At 44.9% G+C, this 22,620-nt stretch overlaps 3 non-coding genes across 3 annotated transcripts; 2 read left to right on the top strand and 1 right to left on the bottom strand.

Moving 5' to 3' along the window:
• Positions 1-2,639: 2,639 nt before the first annotated feature.
• On the bottom strand, positions 2,640-2,713 carry Trnas-cga (transfer RNA serine (anticodon CGA)). The gene has a single exon. It is a non-coding gene; the product is annotated as a tRNA-Ser (tRNA).
• Positions 2,714-3,546: 833 nt separating this feature from the next.
• On the top strand, positions 3,547-3,620 carry Trnas-cga (transfer RNA serine (anticodon CGA)). Its single transcript has one exon. It is a non-coding gene; the product is annotated as a tRNA-Ser (tRNA).
• Positions 3,621-4,754: 1,134 nt separating this feature from the next.
• Trnas-cga (transfer RNA serine (anticodon CGA)) lies at positions 4,755-4,828 on the top strand. Its single transcript has one exon. It is a non-coding gene; the product is annotated as a tRNA-Ser (tRNA).
• The last annotated feature ends 17,792 nt before the right edge of the window (positions 4,829-22,620 follow it).

Below are 22,620 nucleotides of genomic sequence, written 5' to 3'. Positions count from 1 at the left end.
GTCACTAACTACTGATAGGCATAGTTAGCAAATGAAAGATTTTGATAAAGAACAAACAATGTATTTACCTTAATAGTGTTCAAAAGTCATAATATGTATAGCAGTTCATGACATCCAGTCTTACAAATTTACTGTCTCTGATGGACACACGTCTAGATCATCCGCTCTCAAAACTCCGCCATCTCACTCCCCACATCCACCACTGCTGGCGTCTCACCTCCAACTGCGCAACGCTAGGCGATGTTAACAGCCAACTGCCCAACACTACAATAGCTAATTCCAACAATGCAGACCAGCCACAGACTGCACACAGCACAGTCAGTGATTTTCATACAGAGCGCTACCAACATAAAAACCTAAACAGCCTACTTAAAAGTGTTACGTCAGGTTGTGCACCCGAGGATGTACCAGGAGTAGTGAGAGGTACTTATCACCTCGAAAAGAAACAACCTGTGAACATGAAACTTGGTAATGGATTAATCCTTTTCTACCGATTTACCTACCAACGTGACACATTCTTCCCAACGATGGATGGTTTGGCGCAGACCACAGTTGTAGAAATGTGCATTTTGTGTGTACAGGAAACATTCTATTCCGCTGTTCACCTCGTCGTCATTCTGGAAATGCTTGACACGAAGAAACAGTATGAAGCCACTGGCTGCCATGTCAGGAGAATACGAAATAAGACGAAACCAGAACAGCTGTTAGCATGAGTGACATAAAAGTAGATACCTTAGGTGTTGCGAAACAACTCAGATCACTTAAGAAAGGCAAGTCTTCCGGTCCAGATGGTATACCAATGAGGTTCCTTTCAGAGTATGCAGACACAATAGCGCCTTTCTTAGCAATCAGCCGCGCGGGATTAGCCGAGCGGTCTTAGGCGCTGCAGCCATGGACTGTGCGGCTGGTCCCGACGGAGGTTCGAGCCCTCCCTCGGGCATGGGTGTGTGTTTGTCCTTAGGATAATTTAGGTTAAGTAGTGTGTAAGCTTAGGGACTGATGAACTTAGCAGTTAAGTCCCATAAGATTTCACACACATTTGTACTTTTTTTTTTTTGTACTTAGCAGTCATATACAATCGCTCACTTGACGAAAGGACTGTTCCTAAAGTCTGGAAAGTAGCACAGGTTACACCAATATTCAAGGAAGGAAATAGGAGTAACCCATTGAATTACAGACCCATATCACTGACCTCAATTTGCAGTAGGATTTTAGAGCATATACTGTACCCTAAGATTACGAATCACCTTGAAGAAAATGTCTTATTGATACATAACCCAACAAGGATTCAGAAAATATCGTTCTTGTGCTACACAGCTAGTTCTTTATTCCCACTAAGTAATGAGTGCTGTCGACAAGGGATCTCAGATTGATTCAATATTCCTAGATTTCCAGAAGGCTTTTGATACCGTTCCTCACAAGCGACTATTAATCAAATTGCATGCATATGGAGTATCGTCTCAGTTGTGTGACTGGCATCGTGATTTCCTCTCAGAGAGGTCACAGTTCGTAGTGATAGACGGTAAACCATCGAGTAGAACGGAAGTGATATCTGGCATTCCGCAAGGTAGTGTCATAGGTTCTCTGCTGTTACTGATTTACATAAATGATCTAGGTGATAATCTGAGCAGGCCCCTTCGACTGTTTGCAGATGACGCTGTAATTTACCGTCCAGTAAAATTATCAGACGACCAATTCTAATTACAAAATGATCTAGAGAGAATTTCTGTATGGTGGGAAAAGTGTCAATTGCCACTAAACAAAGAATAGTGCGAGGTCATCCACATGGGTACTAAAAGAAATCCGATAAATTTTGGGTCTACGTTAAATCGCACAAATCTAAGGGCTGCCAATTCGACTAAATACCTAGGAATTACAATTACGAGCAACTTAAATTGGAAAGACCACAAAGATAATATTGTGGGGATGGCGAAACAAAGACTGCGCTTTGTTGGCAGAACACTTAGAAGATGCGACAAACCCACTAAACAGACAGCCTACATTAGACTTGTCCGTCCTCTGCTGGAATATTGCTGTGCGGTATGAGATCCTTACCAGGTACGATTGACGGAGGACATCGAAAAAGTGCAAAGAAGGGCAGCTCGTTTCGTGTTATCGTGCAATAGGGGAGAGAGTGTCACTGATATGATACGCGGGTTGGGGTGGCAGTCACTGAAACAAAGGCGGTTTTCTTTGCGGCGAGATGTATTTACGAAATTTCAATCACCAACTTTCTCTTCCAAATGAGAAAATATTTTGTTGACACCCACCTACGTAGGGAGAAAAGACCATCATAAAAAAATTTGAGAAATCAGAGCTCAAACGGAAAGATTTAGGTGTTCCTTTTTCCCACGCGCCATTCGAGAGTGGACTGGTAGAGAAGTAGTATGAAAATGGTTCCATGAACCCTCTGCCAGAAACTTAAGTGTGAATTGCAGAGTAACCATGTAGATGTGGATGCAGATTGGGTAACATTTGACAGTCCAAAGAAGCAGCGGCCAGTGAAGAATGGGCCTGGACGTCCCTATAGAGTAGAAAACACTCCCTTAGACAGCATTTCACGATATTTTCAGAATGAGATTTTCACTCTGCAGCGGAGTGTGCGCTGATATGAAACTTCCTGGCAGATTAAAACTGTGTGCGCCGACCGAGACTCGAACTCGGGACCTTTGCCTTTCGCGGGCAAGTGCTCTACCAACTGAGCTACCGAAGCACGACACACGCCCGGCCCTCACAGCTTTACTTCTGCCAGTATCTCGTCTCCTGCCTTCCAAACTTTACAGAAGCTCTCCTGCGAACCATGCAGAACTAGCACTCCTGAAAGAAAGGATATTGCAGAGACATGGCTTAGCCACAGCCTGGGGGATGTTTCCAGAATGAGATTTTCACTCTGCAGCTGAGTGTGCGCTGATATGAAACTTCCTGGCAGATTAAAACTGTGTGCGCCGACCGAGACTCCAACTCGGGACCTTTGCCTTTCGCGGGCAAGTGCTCTACCAACTGAGCTACCGAAGCACGACTCACGCCCGGCCCTCACAGCTTTACTTCTGCCAGTATCTCGTCTCCTGCCTTCCAAACTTTACAGAAGCTCTCCTGCGAACCATGCAGAACTAGCACTCCTGAAAGAAAGGATATTGCGGAGACATGGCTTAGCCACAGCCTGGGGGATGTTTCCAGAATGAGATTTTCACTCTGCAGCGGAGTGTGCGCTGATATGAAACTTCCTGGCAGATTAAAACTGTGTGCGCCGACCGAGACTCCAACTCGGGACCTTTGCCTTTCGCGGGCAAGTGCTCTACCAACTGAGCTACCGAAGCACGACTCACGCCCGGCCCTCACAGCTTTACTTCTGCCAGTATCTCGTCTCCTGCCTTCCAAACTTTACAGAAGCTCTCCTGCGAACCATGCAGAACTAGCACTCCTGAAAGAAAGGATATTGCGGAGACATGGCTTAGCCACAGCCTGGGGGATGTTTCCAGAATGAGATTTTCACTCTGCAGCGGAGTGTGCGCTGATATGAAGCTGTGAGGGCCGGGCGTGAGTCGTGCTTCGGTAGCTCAGTTGGTAGAGCACTTGCCCGCGAAAGGCAAAGGTCCCGAGTTCGAGTCTCGGTCGGCGCACACAGTTTTAATCTGCCAGGAAGTTTCATATCAGCGCACACTTCGCTGCAGAGTGAAAATCTCATTCTGGAAACATCCCCCAGGCTGTGGCTAAGCCATGTCTCCGCAATATCCTTTCTTTCAGGAGTGCTAGTTCTGCATGGTTCGCAGGAGAGCTTCTGTAAAGTTTGGAAGGCAGGAGACGAAATACTGGCAGAAGTAAAGCTGTGAGGGCCGGGCGTGAGTCGTGCTTCGGTAGCTCAGTTGGTAGAGCACTTGCCCGCGAAAGGCAAAGGTCCCGAGTTGGAGTCTCGGTCGGCGCACACAGTTTTAATCTGCCAGGAAGTTTCATATCAGCGCACACTCCGCTGCAGAGTGAAAATCTCATTCTGGAAACATCCCCCAGGCTGTGGCTAAGCCATGTCTCCGCAATATCCTTTCTTTCAGGAGTGCTAGTTCTGCATGGTTCGCAGGAGAGCTTCTGTAAAGTTTGGAAGGCAGGAGACGAGATACTGGCAGAAGTAAAGCTGTGAGGGCCGGGCGTGAGTCGTGCTTCGGTAGCTCAGTTGGTAGAGCACTTGCCCGCGAAAGGCAAAGGTCCCGAGTTGGAGTCTCGGTCGGCGCACACAGTTTTAATCTGCCAGGAAGTTTCATATCAGCGCACACTCCGCTGCAGAGTGAAAATCTCATTCTGGAAACATCCCCCAGGCTGTGGCTAAGCCATGTCTCCGCAATATCCTTTCTTTCAGGAGTGCTAGTTCTGCATGGTTCGCAGGAGAGTTTCTGTAAAGTTTGGAAGGCAGGAGACGAGATACTGGCAGAAGTAAAGCTGTGAGGGCCGGGCGTGAGTCGTGCTTCGGTAGCTCAGTTGGTAGAGCACTTGCCCGCGAAAGGCAAAGGTCCCGAGTTGGAGTCTCGGTCGGCGCACACAGTTTTAATCTGCCAGGAAGTTTCATATCAGCGCACACTCCGCTGCAGAGTGAAAATCTCATTCTGGAAACATCCCCCAGGCTGTGGCTAAGCCATGTCTCCGCAATATCCTTTCTTTCAGGAGTGCTAGTTCTGCATGGTTCGCAGGAGAGCTTCTGTAAAGTTTGGAAGGCAGGAGACGAGATACTGGCAGAAGTAAAGCTGTGAGGGCCGGGCGTGAGTCGTGCTTCGGTAGCTCAGTTGGTAGAGCACTTGCCCGCGAAAGGCAAAGGTCCCGAGTTCGAGTCTCGGTCGGCGCACACAGTTTTAATCTGCCAGGAAGTTTCACGATATTTTGCCTTAATAGCCTCTTATAGCCTCGTCAGAAGATTTCAGTAGGATGCTCCAGGGACAGTTGACCTTCAAGGGTAATGTGTTAGCGCCATCTCATGCCAGTCCTAAAAAGTAACCAGGAACAACTTGCCCGATGACAGCTGGTCTTTGCCTTTGTCGACACTGATGAATCAGTTGCTTACTCTTCCCTTTGTTCCTTTGTGTTAGGGTCGCACTGATCCAGCCAACACTTCCACCAATTGTCTACGATAGTTAGGCGGCTAAAGAAGTCTTATGCCCTACACTCACACAGCTTCAACGTTTCCGCTGCTGTATCGGTTCGCCAGGCTTTTTGGATGGATGCGAGCAATCGTGTAAGAGGGCAGGCGCCGACCTTTCTCACGTTCAAAATGCCGTGCATGACGTTGCAAAGAAATCCAAGACTCATTGTCACTTTTTCCACTGTCGCCTGAACTGCAATACGCTCGTCCTCGAGCACTGAGGCGTCCTTTTGCAGGTCGAAGTTGTCTACAGTGAGACTGTCTGCCACCTCGTTCTTCGTTGGTTGGTTTTGGGGAAGGAGACCAGACAGCGTGGTCATCGGTCTCATCGGATTAGGGAAGGATGGAGAAGGAAGTCGGCCGTGCCCTTTGAAAGGAACCATCCCGGCATTTGCCTGGAGCGATTTAGGGAAATCACGGAAAACCTAAATCAGGATGGCCGGACGCGGGATTGAACCGTCGTCCTCCCGAATGCGAGTCCAGTGTCTAACCACTGCGCCACCTCGCTCGGTCCTCGTTCTTCGTCTTTCAGTCCTTTTTGACTACGCTGGAAGCGTTTAAGCCATATAACCAATGTGTCATATGATGGTGCTCTGTTACCGTACACTTCCACAGTGTTTCCAGACTGAGTTTTCGAAATTCCTCGAAAGCAAACAAAAACCTTCGCTAAAATGATACGATTTCGGCAGCTATTCTTCAAATATCTTAAACCTACCTACTCCTTTAAAGCCACTACCCGTTATCAATGTTGGCAGTTTGAAAAGGTGGAATGACGTGTTCAGGACCGCAAAATTATAGTACGGATCAAAAAATTATTGTACACAAACTAAAATTTTTAATTTGTGAATAAAAACGATAACGTCACCAGAAAAATAAAAAAAATTCTTCTCTAGCGGGATCACATTTGCTTTCTTAATGCTTCTTTCACTGTTATACAGATTTTTGTAATCACTCTCGAGTATTTAGATGAAAATGGACAAAATTCAACTCTTCATCCCCTTTTTCCTCTCTCCCACCCGAAATACTTTTTTTAATCCTCATCGTTTCTTTGGTTGTTTATTTGTTTATTGAGATCAATGTATCATTGCAATGATGTGAACGGTACACATTTCAATAACCTTACGGGTGATACAGTTCAAAACATTGAAAAACACACAGTCCATAGCCCCCTTGCTTGCAACGGTAACGCAATTCCTTTTTCGTTATTTCATTCTCCATGAATGCAAATCCGCAACAAAATAAAAGAACAAAGGCAAAATAAACTCTTCACATTTTCGTTGCGTTTGCTCTGTGCTACAGAGGAGAAGATCTTACGGAACTACTGCTCAACACAGTCCATCCCAAATTTCCTCGTTACTCCGTTTCATATATCCCATCTCGTTACTCCTTTTCATAATTCCCCCCCCCCCCCCCCCCACTCACTCACAGTTTCATTTTCACTTCTCGCTCCTCACCTTCTCCTCTAACTCACGCTCCATCACACTGCTATATACTTATGACCACTCATCATGGTTTCCCCTCCCCTAAAAAAGAAACCTTCCATCGCTATTCCTTCTCTACTCTTACACAGTACATAAACACACAGAAACATAATTACGTAAAATTACACACATACAATAGTCTGAATTTTTTAAAAAAAGTTGTAGGTCAAAGACAAAGTAGTGGAAAGGTTATGTTGGCAACACTACAAAACACAAACAACAACACATACTTGAATTACAAAAACAAACAGAATACAATGGTGTGCATAAAAGTGTGTTGTGAAAAACATAAGAAATGCATTGTGCTGCAGAATATCTAAAAATTAGATCATTGTCTAATACATAAAAACAACGATGTACTAGCAGACGGCATTTCCCGATGTAAGCGAGAAATCAGACGAAAAATCACCGTAAGTACAAATGCACCTATTGTTAACGAACTGATTTTCGATCTAAAAGCAAATCAAAATGTAAATTAATTAATTACAGGCCACTGATGATGCTTTACCTCAACAAAGCGAAACGCGTCTGGCTGAAAAATCACGCATTTTTGTAGTTGCAACTACAGAACAAAAATACCCTCAAGAATTTTGTGCAAGCATTTCTCAAGCCATCTGACGTTCCTGTGCCAAAGCGTTATATCCTCTACAGAGATGACAATGTAACTGGGGAGAATTTTAATACACACGATGTGCTATGTGGCTAGCTGCACCCAGGACCGAAGTTTTGAGAGGCTCTAGTTACCAGAAAAGTTTTGTCTTCTGAACGAGGGCGAGAACATGCACTTCAGCACTCCTATTGGATGGTTCTCTGCTTCGATCTTTCCTTATATTCCTCATCACTCAAGCACACTGCTCTGCGGGGAGTGTTCGGTGCTTTACATTCTAGCGACATTTAGCAGAAAGAGTAGATCCAGAAAGAAAACCGCCAAGATAGGCGCTCAGGAAAGCAAACTGGATGTTTTACAGCCAGTCTGCTGCATTTGAACGTAGCGACAGCCTCCAGAAATGGATGGATCACGTCACCAACATGATCTGACGTGTCGCCGATGCGTCCACTCCTAAGTCCTATGGACCTATAAGAACACAGCCCGTCCCTTCGTGGAGCGCACGGTCCTGCGTAGGCTCTACCTCACACCAGCAGCTGAAAAGCTCGCAGCCATTCGGATTGCGAGAGCGAAATTCCGTAGTGCTATCAAAGAGGGCAAGAAAAGATAGTGACAGTCATTCCTAAATTCTGATAGACAATTCCACTAAGCTGTCGAAGACATGGGAGACCCTCAGAAATACGTCAGCTAGAGGTGCAAGACGGCCAGTTGCTGCTGTAATAAACAAAGGACTTCTCCAGACCAACTAAGCAGACATTCCCCATGTTGTCGTTGTTGTGGTCCTGAGACTGGTTTGATGCAGCTCGCCATGCTACTCTATCCTGCGCAAGCTTCTTCATCTCCTAGTACCAACTGCAGCCTACATCCTTCTGCATCTGCTTAGTGTATTCATCTCTTGGTCTCCCTCTACGATTTTTACCCTCCACACTGCCTTCCAATACTAAATTGGTGATCCCTTGATGCCCCAGAACATGTCCTACCAACCGATCCCTTCTTCTAGTCAAGTTGTGCCACAAACTCCTCTTCTCCCCAATTCTATTCAATACATATAAGTTATGTGATCTATCCATCTAATCTTCAGCATTCTTCTGTAGCACCACATTTCGAAAGCTTCTATTCTCTTCTTGTCCAAACTATTTATCGTCCATGTTTCACATCCATACATGGCTACACTTGATACAAATACTTTCAGAAACGACTTCCTGACACTTAAATCTATACTCGATGTTAACAAATTCCTCTTCTTCAGAAACGCTTTCCCTCCCATTGCCAGTCTACATTTTATATCCTCTCTACTTGGACCATCATCAGTTATTTTGCTCCCCAAATAGCAAAACTCGTTTACTACTTTAAGTGTCTCATTTCCTAATCAATTCCCTGAGCATCACTTGATTTAATTCGACCACATTCCATTATCCTCGTTTTGCTTTTGTTGATGTTCATCTTATATCCTCCTTTCAAGACACTGTCCATTCCGTTCAACTGCCCTTCCAAGTCCTTTGCTCTCTCTGACAGAGTTACAATGTCATCGGCGAACCTCAAAGTTTTTATTTCTTCTCCATGCATTTTAATACCTACTTCGAATTTTTCTTTTGTTTCCTTCACTGCTTGCTCAATATACAAATTGAATAACATCGGGGAGAGGTTACAACCCTGTCTCACGCCCTCCCAACCAATGCCTCCCTTTCATGTCCCTCGACTCTTATAACTGCCATCTGGTTTCTGTAAAAATTGTAAATAGCCTTTCACTCCCTGTATTTTACCAGTGCCGCCTTCAGAATTTGAAAGGGAGTATTTCAGTCAACATTGTCAAAAACTTTCTCTAAGTCTACGTAGGTTTGTTTTCTATAATCTGTTTTCTATAATAAGTCGTAGCGTCAGTATTCCCTCACGTATTCCAACATTTCTACGGAATCCAAAGTGATCTTCCCCAAGGTCGGCTTCTACCAGTTTTTCCATTCGTCTGTAAAGAATTCCCGTTAGTATTTTGCATCCGTGGCTTATTAAACTGATAGTTCGGTAATTTTCACATCTGTCAATACCTTCTTTCTTTGGGACTGGAATTATTATATTCTTCTTGAAGTCTGAGCGTATTTCGCCTGTCTCATACATCTTGCTCACCAGATGGTAGAGTTTTGTCAGGACTGGCTCTCTCAAGGCTGTCAGTAGTTGTAATGGAATGTTGTCTACTGCCGGGGCCTTGTTTCGACGTTTCCCATACTACAACGAAACATTTCGTTGACATAGCTGACACCGTCTGACAGCACCCAGCTCTCCGTCGATTGAACGATTGCTGAGAGAGTTGGTGATGAACGGTGAAGTTTACAGCCGCCCTTTCTCAATGTGGGAGTTGCATTGGCATTCTCGGTTGCACGTGATACGTCACCAGATCACCACAGGATTCTTTAAAACATGATGTGGCACCTCAGTGAAACTCTCAAAAGAACACTCATCGATCTATTTAATTTCATTCTTGAAACATGATAATTCACCTAAATTTTGAATGAAACTGTCATCAACTCTCTCCTCAAACTTAGAAAAGTTCGTATACGCCTGCGATAGTACATATACACATGGAGGTACGACGGGCATTTGAAAAGTCTGTGCAAAGTCCAAGAGATGGCACCACCGGCGCGAATCGGAGTCATGCTTAGCCAGTAGCATCTTTCGAAATAATGCACACCAAGTTTCAGCCATATTGGTCTATTTTTTTATGTTTGGCATTCGTGTGAATCAAGGAAGTCGAGTGATTGTCAAAAAATGGACGAAAAAGAATTTTGTGTGCTGATTAAACATTACTTTATGAAGCTCAGCTTGCACTCCGCGTGCGATGCTGGTTGTCTTCACCAAATCAGCCAGCCGCTGGAAGGAACCAAGGATGGCCTCAGAACCCAAGCGGCAGGCGTCATTCGTTCCGACATGTGCTACTATCTGCAGCCGGTCACACCCAGTGCGTTCAATAGCTGCCGGAAGGGCCTCCTCCACATTACGGACGAGACCCCCCGGCAAGCACACCGAGTGCACACTGGCATTCTTCCCCGACCTACCCGCTATTTTCCTGAGGGGCTCCATAACCCGCCTAACGTTGGAGCTCCCTATAACTAATAGGCCCGCCCTCTGTGACTGTCGGGACCTTGCCGGAGAATCGGCCACTGGCCCAACAGGCGAGGCATCCTGTGGTGGCTCGGAAACGATGTCATCACCACTAGGAAGCACCCCGTACCTGTTGGAAAGGGGTAAGGCAGCTGCCACGCGGCCAGATCCCACCTTCGTCTTTCGGCCAGGCTCGCGCGAGCCCACCACTGTCCGCCATTCACCCTGGAGTGATGGCTGACCGGTAAGATGCTCACTGCCGGAAGACGCAGCGACATCAGGGGTTCCTTGTGATTCCAAGGCCACCGAAGTAGGCATAGGTCTCACCACAGTTGCCCCAACGCCACTACGAGCCGACGCCTGCGCCTCGAGCTCGATGAGCCTAACAGACAGAGCCTCCACCTGCCCCCGAAGAGTGGCCAATTCTCCTTGCGTCCGCTCACAACAACCACAGTCCCTACACATGACTATGTTTACCCTACTCTATACGGTGACAAATTCCCAAGATAATCTTCTGATGAGCTACTCTGATAATCAAGAAACACTCACTGAAATACGAGACGCGAAAACTACGCTAGGTTTTCCCAGAAAAACTATTTAAAACCTAAGCGCAGCAAATAAGTACAAAATAAATTTCTCTCCTAACGATCAAGAACTGTTAGTTTCTATGCAGAGCAGATAAACACAAATAGAATCCCTTCCTTAGTGGAAGGTCGTAAACAAAATGCAAAATAAACGCTTTATACAAACAGTACTCGCTGCTGCTGGTGCTCTCGCTCTGGCTGTCACAAGACAACAGAGCGCTACGTGGCGTTACCAACATAAAAACCTAAACAGCCTACTTACAAACGGACTGCATCTTTAATCTGGTATCTCTTGAGCAATATTATGCTAGACTACTCTGTGCAAAAAACTGCCGACATTTACTGCTGTCGAATTGAATTTTTTAAACGGAACTTCACAGAGTTTCTCATTTGTCTCCTAATATTATTAATTACTGACTTCCTATAATTTAATAGTCATGTATTTTAGAAGCATAAATGTCGCACTTGAGTGAAACAGTGCGACCGTGTGCGGCTGCTTCCCTTGACGACTGTTTTTCAACCGACGTGTCGTGAGATTTTTGATGTCTTCCAATATTCTATTAAAATACCTAGAAAATAAAAAAGATTATCGGCAAGTCGCCCAAGGAGCCCAATTTCCAAGAAATCGCCTGTCATTATACGTGATTACTCGCACGATACTAAAAGAACGAGTGCAGTTTATGTGCTTGCTCTTCTGCATATGGGGAAAAATCCACTTACGGGTGTCGCGGAAGTCTGAAACGTACTTCGATGTACCCCAAAGGAAAAAAAAAAGGTTGGAAATGCGCACCAAACCAACCAAGAGCCACTTCTTCCAACAGCGTTGCACTGATAGAAAACTTGACGTGAGGACACAACATGCGAAGGGGAAGATGAGTGTGCTGATCCTTTTCTTTGTTAATAGCTATCATCTACATTTAAAAGAAGCTGCTTTTCATTAAACCAAGTGGACATTTTGTCCAAATCTTTCAACACTTACCTTATGTTCCTACAACGGTGACTCTCTCTGCAGGCGTCAGCAATGTTAGAGAACATTATGATGGTGAGTGCTGTTAACGTTTCTGATGAATGATTTACATATTTTCAGAACACGAGAGGTCCTACAACCGTTGCTTGCAGCAAGCACACTTCATGTTAATTTCATTCCTGTTTAATATTGGCCGTCGACTACAACGTAGTAGGTTCTATTACGTTACGGCAGTTTTATTAATAATTTATTATTCAGTCTTCAACCCCAATTAGATACCTTTGAAGAAACTCTGTATGCTAGTTTACTGATTATCAGACGGCAGTCTGGTAACATGTCCATTGCGATACTGGAACACATAACGACGCAACCTACCCGATCGCAGCATATTGCGCGTGAGTAAAGCGATCTGTGTGGATGCATTAGACACAGAACACGATCTGGAATTGACATCCACATCCGTACTCAGAAAACGTCTGTGAAGAGCACGGCAGAGAGTATTTCCTATTGTACCACGCTTTAGAATTTCTTCCCGCCGTTCCTTTTGCGTATGACTGGTTAAATGTCCCTGTAAGCGTGGTGATTACACTAACCTTCGCCGTGCCTACGCGAGCGATATGTAAGAGATTGTGTATAGTTCCAAATTCCTCATTAAAAACGGATCCTTGAAACACTGTGAGCAAATTTTCCCATGACAGTTAGCGTCTAACATGAAGAGATTTCCAGTTCAGGCTTTTCATCAGTTCCAAGTTCAGCCTTTTCATCATTTCCGTGAACTTTCCCGTGGGTCAAACAAACGTGTGACAACTGGAGTTGCCCTTCTTTGTCTACGTTCAGTTTGCCTTGTTAAACCTATCTGGTACGGGTCCCAAGTACTTCACCAATACTCTATGATGCGTCGCACGGGTAGACTGAGGGCATTTACCTACTCTACTACCAATGAACAGAAGTCTACCACCTGCTTTACTTACAACGCAGCTTAATGATCATTGCATTTTGTGACACCACAAATTTTTACACATAGATACACTCCTGGAAATTGAAATAAGAACACCGTGAATTCATTGTCCCAGGAAGGGGAAACTTAATTGACACATTCCTGGGGTCAGATACATCACATGATCACACTGACAGAACCACAGGCACATAGACACAGGCAACAGAGCATGCACAATGTCGGCACTAGTACAGTGTATATCCAACTTTCGCAGCAATGCAGGCTGCTATTCTCCCATGGAGACGATCGTAGAGATGCTGGATGTAGTCCTGTGGAACGGCTTGCCATGCCATTTCCACCTGGCGCCTCAGTTGGACCAGCGTTCGTGCTGGACGTGCACACCGCGTGAGACGACGCTTCATCCAGTCCCAAACATGCTCAATGGGGGACAGATCCGGAGATCTTGCTGGCCAGGGTAGTTGACTTACACCTTCTAGAGCACGTTGGGTGGCACGGGATACATGCGGACGTGCATTGTCCTGTTGGAACAGCAAGTTCCCTTGCCGGTCTAGGAATGGTAGAACGATGGGTTCGATGACGGTTTGGATGTACCGTGCACTATTCAGTGTCCCCTCGGCGATCACCAGTGGTGTACGGCCAGTGTAGGAGATCGCTCCCCACACCATGATGCCGGGTGTTGGCCCTGTGTGCCTCGGTCGTATGCAGTCCTGATTGTGGCGCTCACCTGCATGGCGCCAAACACGCATACGACCATCATTGGCACCAAGGCAGAAGCGACTCTCATCGCTGAAGACGACACGTCTCCATTCGTCCCTCCATTCACGCCTGTCGCGACACCACTGGAGGCCGTCTGCATGATGTTGGGGCGTGAGCGGAAGACGGCCTAACGATGTGCGGGACCGTAGCCCAGCTTCATGGAGACGGTTGCGAATGGTCCTCGCCGATACCCCAGGAGCAACAGTGTCCCTAATTTGCTGGGAAGTGGCGGTGCGGTCCCCTACGGCACTGCGTAGGATCCTACGGTCTTGGCGTGCATTCGTGCGTCGCTGCGGTCCGGTCCCAGGTCGACGGGCACGTGCACCTTCCGCCGACCACTGGCGACAACATCGATGTACTGTGGAGACCTCACGCCCCACGTGTTGAGCAATTCGGCGGTACGTCCACCCGGCCTCCCGCATGCCCACTATACGCCCTCGCTCAAAGTCCGTCAACTGCACATACGGTTCACGTCCACGCTGTCGCGGCATGCTACCAGTGTTAAAGACTGCGATGGAGCTCCGTATGCCACGGCAAACTGGCTGACACTGACGGCGGCGGTGCACAAATGCTGCGCAGCTAGCGCCATTCGACGGCCAACACCGCGGTTCCTGGTGTGTCCGCTGTGCCGTGCGTGTGATCATTGCTTGTACAGCCCTCTCGCAGTGTCCGGAGGAAGTATGGTGGGTCTGACATACCGGTGTCAATGTGTTCTTTTTTCCATTTCCAGGAGTGTATTTATATAAGCTTATAATTTTTTAATTGTGACGCGTTGATACTGCAGTCGTAGGATGCAGTAGATAAAACCGTGAACGCCTCTCTTGTAGTGCCTACCACTGGAGCTCACTGAACATCTCCGTGACGTTTTCGTCCTTACTGAACGGATCTGTAAGCGAAAGCTCTACCCTTCTTCGGATCTTCTCTATTTGTTCTGACAGTACTGTCTGGTACGGATACCAACAGACGAGCAGATTCAAGTACTAACGACAACATTACGCCAAAGATGGTCAGTGAGTATACAGACCTTGCCATTAGCGCCTCTACAAATAGCAGCAGGGAGGCTTGATCGACTATTCTACATCATGTTTTCACTACTCCACGTACCGCAGGGCTATACTTATCGCCTCGGGTGACTGTAGCAGACTCTATACACCAGAGGTAAAAAAAAGAGGCGTGGAAACGTGGCGCCGATCTGATGGACAGCCCTGCAGCCTAGACACTTTAATACGTGACGGCTTCCACCATTTATGAAATAACGTCCGGTAATTTTATGGGACCGCTCCTCGGACGAGATGCCCTTTTCTTCTCCCTCGGGAGTATAATTTGTTATTAGACAAGTTGATTATTTATAAATACATAAAAGATGCCGTAAGTCATCCGTGTCAATGGGCTGCGGGGCGTGTCCGTATTTACACTTGCATTAAGGCGACGCAATCTGGACGGCGATTACGGGCCATTCGGCGCTCGGGGCGAGCGCATAAATACTAATCTCCAGGCGGCGAGAGTTTTACGCGGCAGTCTCACGCACCTGCAGGACGGGATGGCCGGTCGGGAGTGGGCAGCGGGCAGCTGCCGGTCCGTACCACAGCGCATGGGAAGCCCGCTCCCTGGTCCACAGAACACGACAGCGGGAGTGGTCCTACATGGTGCGGTCTGCGAGTCGCAAATGGACTTAAGTCATCCCACACTAGGGGCTTGCGAACTAGACCAACTCGACCTTTTTTCATACACTACTGGCCATTAAAATTGCTGGGACTGATGACCATAGATGTTAAGTCCCATAGTGCTCAGAGCCATTTGAACCATTAAAATTGCTACACCACGAAGATGCTGTGATATGCAAATGATTACCTTTTCAGAGCATTCATACAAGGTTGGCGCCGGTGGCGACACCTGCAACGTGCTGACATGAGGAAAGTTTCCAACAGATTTCTCATACACATGCAGCAGGTGACCGGCGATGCCTGGTGAAACGATGTTGTGTTGCTTCGTGTAAGGAGGACAAATGCGTACCATCACGTTTCCGACATTGATAAAGGTCGGATTGTAGCCTATCGCATTGCGGTTTATCGTATCGCGACATTGCTGCTCGCGTTGGTCGAGATACAATGACTGTTAGCAGAATATGGAATCGGTGGGTTCAGGAGGGTAATACGGAACGCCGTGCTGGATCCCAACGGCCTCGTAAAACTAGCAGGCGAGATGGCAGGCATCTTATCCGCATGGCTGTAACGGATCGTGCAGCCACGTCTCGATCCCTGAGTCAACAAATGGGAACGTTTGCAAGAGAATAACCATCTGCACGAACAGTTCGACGACGTTTGCAGCAGCATGGACTATAAGCTCAGAGACTGTGGCTGCGGTTACCCTTGACGCTGCATCACAGACAGGAGCGCCTGCGATGGTGAACTCAACGACGAACCTGGGTGCACGAATGGCAAATCGTCATTTTTTCGGATGAATCCAGGTTCTGTTTACAGCATCATGATGGTCGCATCCGTGTTTGGCGACATCGCGGTGAACGCACATTGGAAGCGTGCATTCGTCATCGCCATACTGGCGTATCACCCGGCTTGATGGTATAGGGTGCCATTGCTTACAAGTCTCGGTCACTTCTTGTTCGCATTGACGGCACTTTGAACAGTGGACGTTACATATCAGATGTGTTACGACCCGTGGCTCTACCCTTCATTCGATCCCTGCGGAACCCTACATTTCAGCAGGATAATGCACGGCCGAAAGTTGCAGGTCCTGTACGGACCTTTGTGGATACAGAAAATGTTCGACTGCTGCCCTGGCCAGCACATTCTCCAGATCTCTCACCAATTGAAAATGTCTGGTCAATGGTGGCCGAGCAACTGGCTCGTCACAATACGCCAGTCACTACTCTTGATGAACTGTGGTATGCTGTTGAAGGTTCATGGGCAGCTGTTCCTGTACACGCCATCCAAGCTCTGTTTGACTCAATGCCCAGGCGTATCAAGGCCGTTATTACGACTAGAGGTGGTAGTTGTAGGAACTGATTTCTCAGGATCTATGCACACAAATTGCGTGAAAATGTAATCACATGTCATTTCTAGTATAATATATTTGTCCAATGAATACCCATTTATCATCTGCATTTCTTCTTGGTGTAGCAATTTTTATGCCCAGTAGTGTACTTACAAGATATGAAGGACAGTACACGGACATCACTTTCCTAAAGCAGTATGGTAAAAGTTAGGTAGGTGGGGTACACGTTGCATTTCTCGTACTTTCTGTACGCTGTATGTAGATAATATGATAGAAACTAGGCCGTTATTTAACATATGGGGTTAGTAGTATTTTTCTATAAAGAACAGCTGCACGTGCCAGAGATTTTATTCAAATAACGTATTCTCGTTCACTTTTTACAACAGTCTGCCAACACTAGTATAACTGTACTATTCCGCGAGTGTACGAGGGGCGTTTGAAAAGTCCGTGCGAAGTCCGAGAGATGGCACATCGGCGCGTGTCGAGGTCATGTTTAGTTAGCAGCAGAACTCACACCAAGTTTCCCAAGTTTCAGCCATATTGGTCTATTTCTTTGTGTTTGGTATTCGTGTGCATCAAGGAAGTCGAGTGAGTGTCAATAAATGGACGAAAAAGAATTTCGTGCGGTGATTAAGCATTACTTTATGAAAGTCTAAACGCCTTACACGAGACTAAATAGAAGCTTGATAAACATTAAGGCGACTCAGCACCTTCGATTACAACAGTTTATAAGTGGTTTCAAAATTTTCGGAGTGGCCATATGGGCACAAGTGATGCTGAACGCTCTGGACGCCATGTGGAGGTTACGACTCCAGAAATCATTGATAAAATCCATGATATGGTGATGAATGACAGAAGAGTTAAGGTGCATGAGATTGCTAGTGCTGTGGGTATCTCGAATGAACGGATACACAATATTCTGCATAAACATTTGGACATGAGAAAGCTATCCGCAAGATGGGTTTCGCGATTGCTTACGCTTGACCAAAAACGGAATCGTGTGAAGTGTTGCAAGGATGGTTTGCACCTGTTCAGTAAAAATCCGCAGGACTTTAATCGTCGTTTCGACATTGTGAATGAAACATGGATACATATTATACTCCTGAGACCACACAACAATCTAAACAATGAGTTACCAAGGGAGAATCCGCACCAAAAAAGGCGAAGACCATTCCTTCGGCCGGAAAAGCTATGGCGTGTCTTTTGGGATTCGCAAGGGATAATCCTCATCGACAATCTGGAAAAAGGATAAAACTATTACCGGTGAATATTATTCATCGTTATTTTACCGTTTGAAACCTAGCTGCAAGAAAAACGCCGGCGATTGGACCGCAAAAAGTCCTTCTCCATCACGACAATGCACCAGCACACACCTCAGCAGTTGTGGTCGCAAAATTAATGGAAATAGGATTCCAACTCGTTTCACATCCCCCCTATTCTCCAGAATTTGCAGACTTGGACAATTCCTATTATTCGGAAGGGATCAACAAATTAGAACAGCGTTGGACGAAGTGTATAAGTCTAAAAGTCTAATACGAGACTATGTGGAAAAATAAAAAAGGTTTACCACAAACACTTAAGTAGTTTTTATTCTTGTACGGACTTTTCAAACGCCCCTCGTTGAAAAAACGTCGTTTCTAGGCGAAGAACTCGTTCAGCCATGTTCTGAGCCCATTTTCTTCCGAAGAGGAAGTTGCTTGAAGGTTGTTTGGTAGAGAGCGGAAAAGGTGAAAATCTGAGGGTGCAGCATCAGACGAATGACGTGGGTGCGGAACGACTTCCCAACCTGACTCCTATTCAGTGTTTTTCGTCAGTCTAGCAGAACGTGGGTGGGCGTTAACGTGGAGTAGCACCACTTCACGTGGTCTTCCTGGTCGTTGTTCTTGGACTGCGTCTGCAAGACACTAAGTTGTTGAAATAAATAACAGCAGAGAAGGTTACACTTCGGGGAAGCAATTCCTAGTACAGTATACCGTCACTGTTCCACCAGATGCACAACATTATCTTTCGTGAATGCGCACAGGTCTATGTACGGGGAGTTGCTGCTTTGTTTGGGCTCAGCCATTCCTTTATTTTAGTTATGTTAGCATAAAGACACCATTTCAAGTCGCCAATTGACGACGAGCAAAGCAGAGAAGCGCAAATGGCCACCCGTTGATTTTTGTGATTTTGTCTTGGAGAGTGCGGTTCCCATACACTCGATTTTTGAAACTTCCTATTCACACGCAAATGTCACACGATGGAGTAATGATCACAGTTCATAGCATTTGCCAGTTCTCTAGTACAATGACGTGGATTACTGTGGACTGATTCACCAAACATCGAAGATCTTCCTGAACAGCAGGTCGCTGTGGCCGAGCGGTTCTTGGCGCTTCAGTCCGGAACCGCACTGCTGCTACAGTCGCAGGTTCGAATCCTGCCTCGGGCATGGATGTGTGTGATGTCCTTAGGTTGGTTAGGTTTAAGTAGTTCTAAGTCTAGGGGACTGATGATCTCAGATGTTAAGTCCCATAGTGCTTAGAGCTATTTGAATCATCTTCCTGAACGTCGAGAGTCATTAATGTCATAACGATCCTTTTAAAAACGAGGAAACCATTTTCTATCCAAGTTCTCACGAATGGTATTGTCCCCATATACGGTGCAAATGTTTCTGGCTTCCTCCGTTGCTGTCACCCCTTTATTGAACTGAAGCAGTAGGATATGTCGGAAACGTGCTTGAAAATGACGAAAGATTGAAACAGGCCACTAGCATAGATATTAAAAAGAATAAAACCAACCTGGGTCATGTTTTCATTCTTAAAACCGATTTCTCCACTTGGAACTCCGTTTTCTAGCGTCCACAGCTCCGTTCACTGTCTCCGAATGACAAAATGTAAACTCAGAACAGCAACAGTTAAGTACAAACAAACAAAAAAAAACCCACAATAACTGGAATACCAACACGCAAAACAAAAACGCTACGAACTTTTGCACCAAACTAATAGGTTATCTGACATTTTCTGGCAATTTTACTTTTTACATCGAAAAGTACGTTAAATACGACTAAGTGCTTTAAATATAGCCTGAACGGACACAGACTGTTACCACGACTTTTACTTCGCATTCACATTCGTCGCCTTAGCATCAACCAAATTATCACCTTGGAACCTAACCTCGACTTCGAATACGCTACACATAAATCTGGGACCACAGCCAAGATTTCAGGTTGGGGGAATGTTCATTACCAAGTCTAGCCAGTACTACGACACAATACTCAAAAATAAATAAACAAAATCGAAAAAAAAACACCTCTGAAAATTTACGAGCACTGTCAAGCGTAAAACATTTCCAACCTACCAACAGCGTCGCTGGTAGCAGAGTGTGTAGCGTGTGGGTGTTGTAATTGAGAAGTTGTCGGTCTTTGTTTTCTCCTTAAATGTTTTATGATCTTCTCGTTGTTTGCTTATTGCTTCGTAATATCGCGTAGTAAATGGGGTGATGCAGTAGACATGTTTGTGTTTTATATTCACGCCAGCAAGTTCTCTTGGTTATGTTTATATCGCTTGACTGGTTTAATGGGAAGTGTCAATAATATATATTTCAGGCCACTGACGTTGCATTTCAAATAATTAAGGCGAAACAACTTACAGGAACAATAAGAGTCTGCAACATCTATTGGCCATACCATTCTATGCATGCACGATAAGTTAAATTTCGGTATTTTCTTTCCATACTGGTGGTACAGTTTTAATGCTAGATTAGATTAGATTAGTACTTGTTCCATAGATCATGAATACGACACTTCGTAATGATGTGGAACGTGTCAGGTTAATAAAAGTGTCTATACAAGATATTACATTACACAAAATATTACATGACACTTAATATTTTTAATTTTTTTGTGGGGGTTGAGGAAATTACCCACTTACTATATCCAAAAATTCATCTAATGAGCAGAAGGAGTTGCCACTAAGAAATTCTTTTAATTTCCTTTTAAATGCTATATGGCTATCTGTCAGGCTTTTGATGCTATTGGGTAAGTGACCAAAGACTTTTGTGGCAGCATAATTTACCCCCTTCTGAGCCAAATTTAGATTTAACCTTGAGTAGTGAAGATCTTCCTTTCTATTAGTGTTGTAGCCATGTACACTGCTATTACTTATGAATTCATTCGGATAATATAACAAATTTCATAAGTGAATCTATATATTGTAAGGCTACAGCGAAGATCTCTACTCTTTAAATAAGTGTCTGCAGGATGAATTTGGATGAGCTCCAGCAATTATTCTGATTACGCGCTTTTGTGCAATGAACAGTCTTTTACTCAATGATTGAGTTAGCCCAGAATATGATGCCATACGAAAGTAGAGAATGAAAATAGGCGTGGTAAGCTAATTTACTGAGATGTATATCGCCAAAATTTACAATGACCCTAATAGCATAAGTAGCTGAACTCAAACGTTTCCGCAGATCCTCAGTGTGTTTTTTCCAGTTCAACCCCTCATCAATGCATACACCCAGAAATTTTGAATATTCTACCTTAGCTACCGATTTCTGATCGAAGTCTATATTTATTAATGGTGTCATTCCATTTACTGTGTGGAACTGTATATACTGTTTTTTTTTTTAAGTTTAATGAGAGCCCGTTTGCAGAGAACCACTTAATGATTTTCTGAAAAACATCGTTTGCAATTTCACCAGTTAATTCTTGTCTGTTGGGTGTGATAGCTATACTTGTATCATCGGCAAAAAGTACCAGCTTTGCATCTTCGTGAATATAAAATGGCAAGTCATTAATATATATTAAGAACAGCAGGGGACCCTAGACCGAACCTTGCGGCACCCATTCTTGATTGTTCCCCAGTTTAAAGTAGTTTTGTTTGTAATAGAGACACGAATGCGTAGCATGAAGGCCTATATTTTAATTCTTGTTTGGAGTATTTCTGCTTTACCGCCTAAATGTATATTTGATTTTATGATCTAGACGGGTAAAACAAACATAGTACAATTCTAGTCTTGATTATAAATGAATGTGTCTTTAAAAAGGTTCTTATAAACGATAGCTTTTGTGTTAAAGAAAACTCATTAGAATGCTTCGTACTCATATCACGTATTCTACGTGTAGCGCATGATTCATATGAAAACCTGTAATTTGTTTACAGTTGGAACAGTTGTTGTCTACTGCTTGCGTCCGTATTTGATTTTATACTGAAGTTGGTTCGTGCAGACATAACGTAATTTCTGTATTACGTCTTCCATTATAAATAAATCCATTTGTTTCGAAGAGAACTTAAAATTATATAAAAAAAGCAGTCCTTGTCTTAGTTCCATCGTTATCGAGATATCGATATAAGTTAGGGTCTTAGCATCGGTACCAAATTTCATACCAAAGCTGTTCCTGGAATGTCTCCAGTCTGACAGCGTTTAAATGATCGCCCAGTCTTGATTGCGCACCGATCTTTTTCTGCTGGGCAGCATGGAAAACGTCTGTAGCTTTTCAGGTGCTGTGTCTGCGTTTGTCAAGACACCGTCCAGGCCTCGTGGTTAATGAGTTTTCGGCAGGGGGGGGGGGGGGGGGAGAGGAGAGGGAGTATACACAGACCTACAAAGACAGTGTATTCGACATATTTAAATGATGCGCATCGGGAAACACGAATGTGAACTTAGGAGTGATAAGACAGGTCAAATTAAAATAAAAGTGGTAGATGTATAATTTTCAAGTCGACTAACTAAAACGCAATAAACTCAGCTCTTATAGCCGTGTAATAAAATAAAAATGTAAAACTACCACAACTTCTCATCATATGGCTATATGGTCCACCATATTATGCCACACATCTCACCATAGTGACGACTAAGCGTCCTTTGACCCTGCTATGCCTCGTCTCATAATAGATGCAAAGCTGTTCAGAAATTTCTCATTTCACAGGACTCTTTGTTCATTTAGAACTCAATGAGATTGGTCCCTTGGATGGGTATATATTTCTGCCTCCTCCATCACACGCATTATCGTATCTTTTTCTACCTTACGCAAAACCTGTAACGCTTCACTATTACTACG

This window comes from Schistocerca nitens, chromosome 4, assembly GCF_023898315.1.
Source record: "Schistocerca nitens isolate TAMUIC-IGC-003100 chromosome 4, iqSchNite1.1, whole genome shotgun sequence".
Classification (NCBI taxonomy): Eukaryota; Metazoa; Arthropoda; class Insecta; order Orthoptera; family Acrididae; genus Schistocerca; species Schistocerca nitens.
Note: the sequence above shows the minus strand (reverse complement) of the source record. Positions and strands in the feature narration are given on the sequence as shown.